The 13,651-nt window shown below is 36.3% G+C and overlaps 1 long non-coding RNA gene across 1 annotated transcript in view; it reads left to right on the top strand.

Moving 5' to 3' along the window:
* Positions 1-13,651, top strand: part of LOC116072499 — a 111,763-nt gene that overhangs the window by 21,683 nt on the left and 76,429 nt on the right. Inside the window, exon 2 of the long non-coding RNA XR_004111488.1 lies at positions 83-147. This is a non-coding gene — a long non-coding RNA (uncharacterized LOC116072499). The remainder of the gene's footprint in view (positions 1-82; positions 148-13,651) is intronic.

Consider the following 13,651-nt stretch of genomic DNA (forward strand, 5'->3'; position numbering starts at 1 on the left):
ACTGACTACCGTTATGTGCATACATATTTCAAAAGAACTTATTTATGCTTATCTTAATAGTTTGCACACCTTCTTTTCCTAGGGCAAACCTAAGATCAACTCTTCCTGTGCTGGTGGTTTTCTTTAACATGAAATTGTGAGATATCAGTGAGTATGAGTTATTGATGTTTTCTCAGAGGTTCTGAGTTTAGTTCCCAGCATCCACAAAGGGTGATTCATTTCTGCCTGTAAGTACAGTTCTAGAGGACCTGACACCTATTCTGGCCTCTTGAGGTACTGCAAGTACAAACCCATACAACACAAACCTATACCCAGGGAGAGTTGGCTCAGGGTTTAAGAGCACTAGTGGCTTTGTCAGAGGCTCTGGGTTGGATTTGCAGCACCCACATGATGGTTTGAAACAATTTGTAAATTCAATTGTGGGGCCTATGATGCTGACACCTTCTTTGAGCTTCTATGGGTGGCAGGAAGCAGACTAGGCATATGTGGGTAAAATGCCTTTACATATAAAACTAAAACTAAAATAAAATAAATATAAAAATTTTAAATATTCAAATAAATCTTAAAAATTGTGAATGTTAAAAAGTGGTTCAGTTCTAAATTTGGAACTTCTGGAACCATTTAACATTCATCCTCTCCATTATTTGGGTAAGTGGTTGGAAGTAGTGGATATTTTTGAAGCAAATATAGCCAACCTCTTCTAATCTTAAAATGGAAATAGGGAGAAATCAAGTGCATGAGGTATTATGTGTCATTAAATTTGAATATATTTTGAATATAAAGGAAGTTAAATGCATTTCTAAAAATTAGTCATTTTCCTGACTAACACAGAGTACCATTATTAATATGCAAATCTCACTGGGCAGAATCACAAGAGTCCCTAAGAGATCTGAATACGTTATGATTCACATTCAGTCAAATCCTACACATAAATCCATTTCTCAGAATGAATAATTTATCTGTTGGTATACTGATCAATCTAATATTGCTGCGTGCTGGAGATGTTGATGATGAAACTAGGCATGTCATTTTGAGTTTGTGACATTTCTGTAGCCGTGATAAACACTATGATCAAAAGCAACTGAAAGGAGAGTGTGGTTTGTGTTGACGCACAGTTCCAGAGGAACTGAGTACATCAATTTGTGAAAGGTATTGAAGCCTCAAATCTTCCCTAAATCACATACTTCCTTGAATAAGGCTTTGTGTGTTAAATGTTCCATAGCCCCCCAAACAGTGCCAATAACTGGGGGACCAAGCATTCAAGTACATAGGCTTAAGGGTGGCATTTCCCATTTGAACCATGCATTTAAATTCCTAGTAGACTTCCATTTTTTCCACTTGAAAGATGAGGAATTAAAACTCAGATTGACACATTGATGATAGTTTGATGAGTGATCTGGGCACCACTGCAGAGGTTCCTGACTTTATCAACAATTCTGTTCACTGTTACACAGAGGTTCTCAATGATGCTGGCAGAATTACACGATTCCTTTGCTGGCCTTCTAAGCCAAGTGCTGTGGAAATATGGTAAATATCATATTTGATGGGATGAAGACCGCCCCATAGATATTAGACAGAAAATGACCTGGTCACTCACACATTTTATTAAGGAGTTTGCATTATGTTCATGAGACCACAGGGAGCCATTAACAGATTTTTAAAGAAGCATACAGCATGATTCAGATGTTATTACGAGAATAACTTTAGCAGCTGTGAGAAACAAAGACAAGCATTGCACTTTCTCCCCAGTCATTTTGATTGCTTGTGAAGTCTCATATAAACATTGCTTATAAATTACGTTGCTGGCACCATAGAACTGCTGGTATATACTTATATTATAGAATTACAAAAAGAGAAATGAAACAAGATTCAACTGATACTTTTTTTAAAACTCTATGTTATTGATAGTGGTAAAATAACTTTTCATCCTAATGTACAATGCAGATAGTAGTAAACTTTTAGGACCATATGGTTGAGCTATGTATGTTTACATTGAAGACAATGATTGAGTGTAGCTCTCTTTTGAAGATGTATTTTTCTATGTGTGTGTGTGGCACACACACACACACACACACACACACACACACACACACACACACACGAGCATGCATGCATGCATGTGTGCACCTGAATATCACATGTGTGGGTGCCTGCAGAAGCCAGGAGAGAGTAGCAAATCTCTTGGGTATGGAGGTATAGGTGGTTGTGAGCATCCTGACATGGGTGCTGGTAACTGAATTCAGGTGCTCCAGAAGAGCAACGGTCATTCTCAGTTGCTGAAGCATCCCTTCAGTCCCTATTTGAACATATGTCTTCAAAACAGAACCCCAGAACCCAATCGATTATTAACCCTTGCTGCAGAGCCATCTGACATGCTGGTCACTTTGGGTTTATTTTATGTTTTCATTTCATTGCTTCTTTAACTGTTTCTCCCCACAGTTTTCATAATTTTGGACAATTATCAAAACATTTATACTTTTGTTATTCCTGCACTCTAATTATGTAGTCTTGTATTTTTGTTAACTAAAAAATTTCCAACTTCCTTGACACTGGTTATTTTTTTATAAAGCAATTTAAGGGTGTTAGACTTTTTAATTTTCAATCAACCAGCTCCACACCCGCTGATACTATCTGTAAAAGTTCTCATGTGCTCATGAGTTGTTTAAAGTATAGCTAAGAATGTCTTAGAGTTGTCAGTATTACTATGGGATGAAAATTAGTCACTGAAGTGTACTGGATTAGTTCATCATTTATTTTATCTCAGAAAATGCTTTCTATGCATGTGAGTCTTGAATAGTATTATGGGCTTAATTTTTAAATAAAATCTTCACTTAACTACTTTACTTCAAGTTTTTGCTATACAAGTATTTTTGCCTTTAATTTATGATGAAACTAGAATAGTCCCATAAACAGGGATGCAGCTGAATGCTAGAGCATTTGTAAAGCCCTTGGTTTGGTCCTTAGAATTCCCAAGACAGACAGACACATGCATAAAACATTAAAATAACTGAAATTGGCTCTGCTTGGTAAGGTGACACATTGAAAGGATCATCACTGTCTAGTCCTGTGTGCTGAGTAAATTTCTTTTCAGTCATGGTTCTCACTCCATCAGAGGAAAGGCTGCTGTACTGCCAGGGGAGGTACATAGCAGCTTTATGAAAAAAGTGCTAAATTATCTTCCCAGTATGTATATTTTTCCTATTTTACATCTATTGTCTTTTAGCACTACATGTAAATAGAAGATCTAAAATTTATCCTCACATGCTAGGATAATGTCTTCATAGCCCTGTGGTGTTCATATCTACCTGGAAGATTCACAAAGGAGAAATGTGATGAAGTAATGGGGAGATAGATCAAGGGTCATCGATAGCCAAGAGATTAGAGATATCTTGATCTAGGGATATGAATGTTGAAGAAGGTAGACTTCACACCTTATTGCTCTTGACCTTACATTTCAGCAAATACAGAAGGAACACCAGTAACAAAACAGGCATCTCTCCCACAATTCAGGTTTGGTTGAACATGTGCTACTGGATTGATCCCAAGACATATGTTACTCTTTTGTTCTTTCTCAAATTCAATTATTTAGGATTTTGCTCTTCAGCTTGCTGGTCAGTGGATCTCTGTATTTACACTTGCCTTGGCTGCCTCAGTAGTTGCAGATGGTTGAAAATGACTGCCACTTTGATTTTTAGCAAGATGGGGTGGTTTATAGACACAAGAAAAGGCATGATGAGGCAGGGACAGTACACCCAGTGATTGTTCTGTAAACTAGGAATCTTTCATCACCACCATTCAACCCTATAAAATGCTTTCTGTGTTTTTTAAAAGATGTGAAAATCATTATAATTTTATAATTTCATAAATTTTCCTAATTATAAAAACTATGCTTTTTATGGTGAAGTAATTTTTTTTACAAGTTTTACTTCTAAAGGCCTTTCTCATTCCAAAGTTATATTTTTCTTCCTAAATTACTAATCACTCATTCTAGCAAAACTTATTGAGGTACAATAGAAAGACAGAGATAATTTGGGGGTATAGGCAAAGATGTGAGCTTCTCACTCTAGAGTCTGGTTGAACCCAATGGCAGCTGAGAAGTAAAAGTACAGCATCATTTTAATGTCATTTTCTTTGAACGTTTCTGACATAGAGATAACATTTCATCTTTGGAGAGATATTCTGTGTTAACGTCAGTGGACCAAGCTTGAGATCTGGGGTGTCTGACTTTTGATAGGACTGCACTTTTCTTTTGTATATTTTCTCAGACTCACAAAAAAGACCATGAACTTACTTTACAGTGAAGCTATCCTTGTTTCCAGCTTCCTTGTAATCTACAATTTCACATTCTTAATTGTCCTTCTGCTCAAGGTTCATCTTGAGAATCACCCTTTAACTTATTTAAATCCATTAACAACGTTGAAAAGTAATAACCTCCAACCAGCAACATCATATGGATGATTACTGTAAAGACAATGAGGTAGGATTCTTCGGAGAGGCCCATACCCATGCTCTCAGGAGAGTCTTTCCCAGTGCCTCTGTTTCCTAACTCTAATACTTAAATGCATGCTATATCTTTCTCTTGAGGCTAGAGAGATGCCTCAGTGGTTAAGAGCCTCATTGCTTATCCACAGGACCAGGGTTTTATTTTCAGCACTTACATTGTGGCTAAGAATTATCTGGAACTCTAATTCCATGGGATCCAACATTCTGTTCTGAACTTCTCAGCCACTGTGTGTACATTGTAATCATATATAAATGAAGACAAAACACACATACATATAAAATTAGATGAATCTTAAACTCTTCTTATAAATCCAAACTCATTATAATAAGCTCATCCTGAAATTAAATTTAATATTTAAATTAATTGAGACATTTCTAGAATGTGTTTTGATCAAATTTAGAAAACTTTTCCAACTTGTCTCATATCCATCTTCTAGCTTTGTGTCTTCATTTTTATTTTAAGCCTATGAAGTTGAATTGATATTTCCCATATACTCTTTTGACCTATCAGTGGCCACACCCTTAAAGGAAACTGACACATTTTAAGGTTTCTTTCTGCGTCAAAGCCAATGATCTGAGTTTATCTGAGTTGATGTCCTTAAAAAAATTAAAGAAATTCTACAGGCTTCTTTTTTTCAATAGTATGGAGATATGCCTCCATCTGTGCTGCCACATTTGCTCCTACTGATTTTTAACAAGAACTTTATGTTCATCATACTTTCAACCTTCTCTTACTATGTATTATCAATGATATATATATATATACACACATATATATATACATACATATATATACATACATATACACACATATATATATATACATACATATATATATATATATATATATATATGTGTGTATATATATCGATTGGCATATGAAGATGCTAGATAATAGTCTTAATTAAGATAGATAAAGCACTTAATAAGAGTCACCTTTACTTAAAAATAGCTTTTATTAAGTGTTTTTCTTTGACAATTTTATACATGTGTATCATACATTCTGCTTATTCCTCCTATAAGCCCCCTTCCTCACATTTGTTACTTTATATTTGAGAACTAAAGAGTTTGATCTGTATCATCTGTGTGGTCATATGTTTGTAATCTTCTGGAGCTTGGTGAGTTTGTTAGTAGGTACATGGCTGAAACCAAAACCAAAACCAAAACCAAAACCAAAGCAAAGCAAAACCAAAACCAACCAACCAACCAAACAAAAAAAACTGCTCCTATCCATTGTAGGCAGCCATAGCTGTTATAAGGTCATGACTTCATTGGTTATTTCACATCCATAGGTCATGGGAGTAGAATTTGCTTATAGTATAAACATAAACATTTAGAAGGCATCTTGGTGCTGTGACAAGTTAGCTAAACAATAATATTAAGTGTGCCTATAAGACTCAAGACATTCTTAGGCATGGGGTTTTGATTGGGTTTACAGTACCAGGTATGCATTTCTTTTTATGAAGCAGAATAGATTCCTCTTCCTCTTGTTCTTGTTCTTGTTCTTGTTCTTGTTCTTGTTCTTGTTCTTGTTCTTCTTGTTCTTCTTGTTCTTCTTGTTCTTCTTGTTCTTCTTGTTCTTGTTCTCGTTCTCCTTCTTCTTCTTCTTCTTCTTCTTCTTCTTCTTCTTCTTCTTCTTCTTCTTCTTCTTCTTCTTCTTCTTCTCCTCCTCCTCCTTCTTCTAGAATAGATTGGCTAATTACACACATAACAGTTGTGCCCCTATTGCATCAGTGTGCCTTATTTGCTTTACAGGCTGGTATTATAGATCATAAGTTTCACAGATGGGCAAGGCAATTTATTTATACTATTATTTCCTCTAGCAGCCTATATAGTACCTTCTAGCACCATAAAGCTAGTCAGCAGGGAGAAAGCTTCCATCTCACACAGTCTTATTTCTTTAAGCCTTGTAACCAGGATATGTGCTGTGTTTAGCCTTAGGGTCTTCATAACTTGTTATGTCAATCTCACTTTCTTCAACAAGTATGTTAATTTCTATAAGTAATATAGAAGCAACTCAAAACATTACACATTGTGTTTTGCTTGTTAGATAATTGTAAAAGTCAATATAGAAATGATCAATACCTTTGTAATATTGACTGTATTAAACAATGAACATGATTTAATTCAATACTTATTCAACTCCCTTTAAAACCATTTATTAAAAATTAACATTTTGGGTTCTGTACATCCTTCTCACGAGTCTACCTAGACACAGAACTAACAAAAGAAATCCACATGAAAAGTTCTCATTGCAAACATACAGACAGAGGCAAGGTCAAGGCAGTATCTACTCCCCATCTTCACTGCCTACAAACCTCATCAGTCCTGAAGAAATGTTTGATGATGAGGACTACCTGGAGTAGTGGCTCTCAATCCTTTAAATTGCTAATGTTACAATCCTTTAATACTGTTCCTTATATTGTGGTAACCCCCAGCCGTAAATTTATTTTCATTGCTACTCCATAACTGTAATTTTACTACCATTATAAATTGTAATGTAAATATCAGTGTTTCCTGATGCTCTTAGGCAGCCCTTATGAAAAGGTCATTCAACCCCCAAAAGAGTCACAGCCCACAGGTTGGGAACCTCTGACCTAGAGGAACAACAGGACATAGACTTTATAAGAATAACAAGCTTTATCAAAGAGTTTAAAAAAGACATAAAGAAACTGTTAAATGAATGTAAAGAGAAAGGGTTTAGAATAAAATGTTGACTGATGCTCAAGAAAACACAAACATAAGGCTAATGGAAATGACAAAAACAATCTAGGATTTAAAAATAGAACTCAATAGAGATAGAAACATTGAAGAGGATTCATGCTGAATGAAGATAGAACTGAAAAGTCCAAGAACACATCTAGAAAACTAAAAGGAAAGGCATATAAGTACAATAAATGAAGCAAAAAAATATCAAGATTCAAAGATAAAGCAGATCTAAATGCAATATGCAAATAATATGGAAAAACACATACATGAAAGGAATGTACAGGAGATGTGGAATCTGAAAAGACCATGACTTCAACAAGATGACATTTTAGAAAACTTTCCCAAACTTTGGAAAGGTGTACAGATACAAGAAGCACACAAACAACAAACGGAGAAGAAAATCCCTATGGCATAATATAGCTAAAAGACTAAATATACAGAACAAAGAGAGCACAGTAAAAATGGCAAGAGGGAAAAATACAAGTCATGCATAAAGAGAAAGCCCATCAGAAAAACAGCTAATTCCGCAAGGGAAACTGAAATCCAGAAAAGTCAGGAGCAATATATTCCAGATCCTAAAAGACCAATGGCCTAAATGGCCAATCTAGATTAACACACCCAGATAAAATATCTGCCAAAGTTGTGGGAGAAAGAAAAAGTTTCTATAATAAAAATAGCCTAGACATAATACAGGAAGCACTAATTTGGGCTGAAGAGAGAGGATGAGCACAGCCACAGGACTGTAGAGAGAAATATAAAACCATAATTACTAACCACACTGTACCACTGTGAATACAAACAACAGTAGTAAAGATTAATAACACTTAATGAAATTGGCATATACATTTCAGTGATAACTTTCAATATTAGTGACCTCAATTCTCTAGTGAAAAGATACAGGATGACTGAGTGTAACAGAAAACCAAATTCATCTATTAGCTGTCTACAGAAAATCTTAGCTATAATGATATGCATCATCTTAAGAGTAAAAGTGTGGAGAGAACTTCAATCCAAGGGAATCAGGAAATATGAAGGTGTTGCTATCCTATATCTGACAAAATGGACTTCAAACCAAAACCAATCAAAAGAGATAAAGAGGGACACTTCACTATAATCAAGAAAACAGTAAACTAAGAATACCTTGTTATGCTAACCATATAAGCAACAAACTTTGATGTACCCAGTTTAACTAAAAACATACTTCTGGATTTAAAGACAAAGACTAACACCAATTCATTAATGACAAGTGATTTCAACACCCCTACTTTCTCCAATAGACAACTGAATATAAAGTACACAAAGAAACATAATTAACTGAAATCACATGTTAAATGAACTTAACAGATATCTACATAACTTACACAGATACCAAAGATTATACATTCTATTCTGCAGCACATGGAAGCACCTTTAATATGTGACACAAAACCAATATTTACAAATTAAAAAAAAATGGAAATAACTCTGTGTATCCCATCTGACCACAATGCAATCAAACTTAAAATTGATAGCAAATGATCTCTGATAAATACACAAATGCATGCTAATTAAATAACCCATTTCTAAATGATGGCTGATTCAAAGAGGGAGAAAGAAATAACATTTTCTAGAATTATAGTGACAATTTTGGAATTTTGGTTTCATTAAAAACACAAAAGAGATTATAAGAATGTGTTTTCATTTTAATCCCAGGTGTGGGCTATGGGGCTGCTTCGGACTGTCTGCAGTAGCTGACTATGGTTTTTCCTTATGCGCTTGTAGAAGCATGGTTTTGTCAGCTGCAGATATTTTCTACAAATGTGTGACATTTGGAATTCTGGGAACTTTTCAGAGGGTACATAAATGTGAGTGCCCTGAGATGTGGTGGTTTCTTGGTCATTTAAGGAGGTTGGTTGGGGTTTGTCAATAGCCATGGTCAAAGAAGAATCAAAAGGAAAGAAATTAGATTCAGGGATTTTCCTACTCTCTCTCTCCCCTCTATCCTTGTTTCTCCTCTATCTAGTGTTGGGGGTGAAGTGGGTGGGGGAGGCAAAAGGTAGGAAAAGAAGAATCCACAAAGTAGCAAAGACCAGCAACATAGAACTAAATTAAAATGGAAACACAACACAGAAAAAGCTATGGGGTACATTGAAAGCAGCCGTAAAAGGGGAATTTATAACTCAAAGTGCCTATGTTAAAAAATCAGAAAGATGTCTAGACTGTACATTTGCCTGTTTGTATTTTAAGGAGAAGGAAAGAGTGTGGAAATGGGTGGGGGAGGATGTGGGATAGAATCTGGGAGGAAGTGGAAGATGGGAAATCATGATCACAATGTTTTGTATGGGGGTAGAGAGATGGCTAGGTGGTTAAGAGCACTGACTACTCTTCTAGAGGACTCAGTTTCAATTCTCAGCACCCACATGGCAGCTCACAACTGTCTGTAACTCTAGTTCCAGGGGACTTGACTACATCACATAGACATACAAGCACACAAAATACATATGAAATTGAAAAAAATTAAAAAGAATGTTTTGTATGAACTTTCACAAAACAGTAAAAATAATACAAATAAATGACTTAATGATGCAACTCAATAATTTGAGAAAACAAATATCAATTAGATTTAAACCAAATTAATGCCAGGAAATTATAAAAATGAGAGCAGAAATGATTTAGAAACAATACAAAGAATCAACAAATTAAGAACAGTTCTTTGAGAAGATAAACAAGAATAACAGACCATTGGGCCAACTAGCCTAAAGAAGATGACCCAAATTAACAGAATCAGAAATGATCAGGGAAACATTGCAATAGAAAACAAAGAAACTCAGAATATTATAAGAGGATAATTTGTAAACCTGTACTCTATTAAGTTGAAAAATCTGAAAGAAATGAATTAATTTCTAGATTTAGCCAAACCACCAAAATTAAACCATGAAGTCAACTTAAACAGACTCATTACAAATGAGGAGATTGAAATGATAATAAAAAAACCTTTCCAACTAAAGATGTTCAGGGCCAGATGTATTCACCGCAGAATTCTACCAGACTTTCAACAAAATATTCTTAGCCATTGCTTCTCAAACTATTAAAAAAGTGGACACACAAGGAGCACTCTAATATGACTTCCAAGAAGCCAGCATCACTCTAATCCCAAAACCTGGTAAAGGCACAACTTCTTCACCACCAAAATATATGTAAATGTAAATGTAAATGTAAATGCATATGTATATGCAAATACAAATGCATAGGTATATGTACATATACACACACATGCCCACACGCCAATATCCTTAATGAACATAGTGTAAAAAGTTCTCAATAAAATAATTCCAAAGCAAATACATATGAACATTATGGTTAGATATAAACAAGTCAATAAAAGTAATAAGCCACATAAATGGACTTAAAGCCAAAATCACATGATCATCTCAATTGATACAGAAGTAACCTTTGACACGAATGAACATTTCTTCATGACTAGAGTGAATGTATCTCAGCATAAATCTATATATGAGAAACCCATCACCAATGTCATCTTAAGTGAAGAAAAATGTGAAGCAATGCCAATTAAATCAGGAAGGAAATAGGGCTGTCCCTCATCCACATTCTTTTCCAATGTCATTCTTGAAGCATTTTCTGGAGTGATAAGGCAAGAGAAGACAATTAATGACATAGAAACAGGAAAAGAAAAAATTAAACTTTTCCAATTGGCAGATGTTATGGTGTTTATTATTCATAAGGTATTCCCAAATTCTGCCAGAATACTTCCAGAAACTATAAATAAATCCAGTGAGGGTCAGGATATAAAATCAACTTGCACAAACCAATAGCTTTTCTATACACCACCAACAAATATACAGAGAAAATCATGGGTACATTTTCATTCATAATAGCCTTAAAGACATCACAATATTTAGGAATAAGTCTAACCAAAGAAATGAGGAACATTTACAGGGATAGCTTTAAACCTCTGAAGAAAGACACATAGAAAGGCATCAGAAAATAGTAAGACAACTCATGTTACAAGATTGGGAAAATTAATATAGTGAAAATGACATTTTTTTTCCAATAGCATTTATAGATTCAATATATTCAACCAAAATACCAGTATGATTCTCCACAAAAATATAAAAAAAGAAACTATCCTAAAATTCATATAGAACCACAAAAAGATACCAGATGGCCTAAACAATCCTGAGCAAAAATGCTGGAGAGATTACATTCCAGATTTCAGGATATATTTCAAAGCTGTAGTAATAAAAACATTACAGCACCAGGACAAAAACAGACCTGTTCATTAATGGAACAAAATCAAAGACCCACATATGAAAACTCAAGAATTTAGCAATTTAAAATTTCACAATCCCAAAAGTATTCTGGAGGAAAAAATAATCTTCAACAAATGGTGCTGGGAAAACTGGATGTCCACTTATATGAGAATGAAATGGGTCTCCTGTCTGTCCCCTTGCACACAACTGACTCCAAATGAACCAAAGACCTAAATGTGAAACCTGAAACACTGCAACTGCTAGAAGAAAATATAGGACGTACCCTATAGAAATATGTATACTTTCTGAACGGGACTCCATTTCCCCAAGGATTAAAGCCAAAAATTGACAAGTGGGACTTCATAAAACTGAGTAGCTTTCGCATAGATAAAGAAACAGCCTGGTGAAGAGGAAAAAACACAATGGGAAAGGATCATTGCCACGTATACATTTGACAGAGGATTAATATCCAAAATGTGTAAAGTACTCAAAAAAAGAGTCAAAATATAACTCAATCAACTCAAAAATTAGGCCTGTGATATGAACATGGAGTTCTTAAAAGAAAAAAGGAAATGGAAAGGAAATATTGAAATGTCTTTCATTTTATCGTTTTTTTTTTTTTTAACTTTACATCCCCATTGCAGCCCCACTCTCCTCCCAGCCTCCTCCTCACATGGTTCCTCCTCCTCCTACTACTTTCCTTCACCTATGAGAAGGGGAAGGTCCCCCCCTGGGTACCACCCCACCTCAAGTCACTGCAGAACTATGATAATCCTCTCCTACAGAGGCCAGGTAAGACAGCCCAGTTAGGGGAACAGGATCCACAGGTAGGCAACACAGTCAGGGTCAGCTGCTGCTCCAGTTACTGGGCGACATGCATGAAGACCAAGTTACACATCTGCTATATGTGTACAGGGGTCCTAGGTCCAGCCCTTATAGGCCCTTTGGTTGGTAGTTTAGTCTCTGAGAGCCCCAAGGGTCGAGGTTAGTTGACTGTTGGTCTTCCTGTGGAGTCCCTATCCCTTCTGGGTCCCCTAATCCCTACCCTAACTCTTCCACAAGACTTCCTGAACCTGATCTAGTGTTTGGCTATGGGTCTCTGCATCTCTCTCAGTCCAGTGCTGGATGAAGCCTCTCAGAGGACAGAAATGCTAGACTCCTATCTGTGAATCCAGGCTGACAGATACAAACATAGCTTGAAGCTCCAAGGTCATTGAAGGAAGAAGGCAGGCATGCAATGTGTCCTTTACTAATGCTCTGAGGACAACTTGGCACATTCTTCCCTTCCTGGGCTCCCCACTAATTGGCAGGGATTGCTAGTGCATTCATTTAAGTCTGTCTCACACTGGGCACCTATGTACCCAGGCCAGCAATGACAAATATAGCTATCAGCAGTGTTTTCATATGTTGTATCATTGTAACAAGGCTTTGACCAACAAAGGCAACAGAGTCTCATAGCAAGTCCCTGTGAATCCACTACCCATGCAGTCATGGTGGTAGTTCTTTCCTCCATCAATAAAGAGAGACCTCCATGGAGACATGGCTGCATGGTACATTCATTCAAGTTGAGTTCACAGTGGTCTCCAAGGAATCCAGGTGCTTAGTCACAGAAGTAACTCCCACATGCATCCTGACGTATAGCACCATGTATATGCAGCTGAAATCCACATTTATCAATTTCCAATTCACAGTTCACACCACAGTACTCTTGAGGACAGACACATGTATCTTCCCATCTCATTGAGCCATACAGCCTCATTCATGCAGGGATCAGAAACACATTCATCCACTTCTGAGTCACAATGCTTGCCTTGGTATCCAGGCATACAACCCCATTGTGGCAAGGGCTGGAAACACACTCATTGAGATCTGTCCTACAGAACCTACCAGCATAATCAGCAGGGCAGATACAGACAGGGTCCTCAGGGTCTCTATGGCCAGAGCCTCCATGTTGGCAGGTGTGCCCTCCACAGGAATCAGTGGCAATTTCACAGGTCAGCCCTCTGTACCCAGTAGAACAATGGCCCAGGAATCCCCTTTCTCCTGGGTTATTCACACATCTTACCCCACTCATAATGGCAGAGATCAATAAAATAACTAACAACAAATATTAGAAAGGATGTAAAGTAAAGAGAACTCTCATTCACTGTTGGTGGTTTTACAACTGGTCGATCCATTCTAGAAATAAA

Source organism: Mastomys coucha, unplaced genomic scaffold, assembly GCF_008632895.1.
Source record: "Mastomys coucha isolate ucsf_1 unplaced genomic scaffold, UCSF_Mcou_1 pScaffold23, whole genome shotgun sequence".
Taxonomy (NCBI): domain Eukaryota; kingdom Metazoa; phylum Chordata; class Mammalia; order Rodentia; family Muridae; genus Mastomys; species Mastomys coucha.